Raw genomic sequence first — 591 nt, forward strand, 5'->3', positions numbered from 1 at the left:
CGATTGATTCACCGATTCCGGCTTATTTCAGCGTTACGGTTTATTTCAGCGTTACGGGTTACGGAAACGATGCGGAGACCCGCAGGGACGGTCCCGTAGGTCAGAGATAGGTGCCCCCGCGGAGGGGCAGGGTCTCTGCCCTCACCCATAAACTATCACATAAATTACTTTAAACAGGAGACCGGGGGACGCTGCCCCGGGACCTCCACTGTGCGTACAGGACAAGCGTGTCTCACACTGTTTGCTCTGGGGACGAGCCACAGCCCACGGTGATGCTGGTGGAAGAGGCACTTGGAACCAAACCAGCAGCAGAAGCTCGTTAACTGGTTTAGTCAACCCGAATTTCTCATAGTTTAGAATATTAAATAACGTGTTTATCACCCCTGGTATTTAGAAGTATCTTAGAACAGATACACTCCGTTACTACAACCCCTAAATGCTCAGACAGAAGGTCCGAGGCTGCCCCCGGACACGCGTGTGGCGAAGGGGAGCCTTTCGTTTCCAGTCTGATCCAGAAGGAGAGAAGGAGAGAAGGGCGGGAGGGTCACACCTGACCCGGAGACGGCTCTGACTGGAAAAGCTGCTGGTCCC

The sequence above is a fragment of the Buceros rhinoceros genome, unplaced genomic scaffold (assembly GCF_000710305.1).
Source record: "Buceros rhinoceros silvestris isolate BGI_N320 unplaced genomic scaffold, ASM71030v1 scaffold47098, whole genome shotgun sequence".
NCBI lineage: Eukaryota > Metazoa > Chordata > Aves > Bucerotiformes > Bucerotidae > Buceros > Buceros rhinoceros.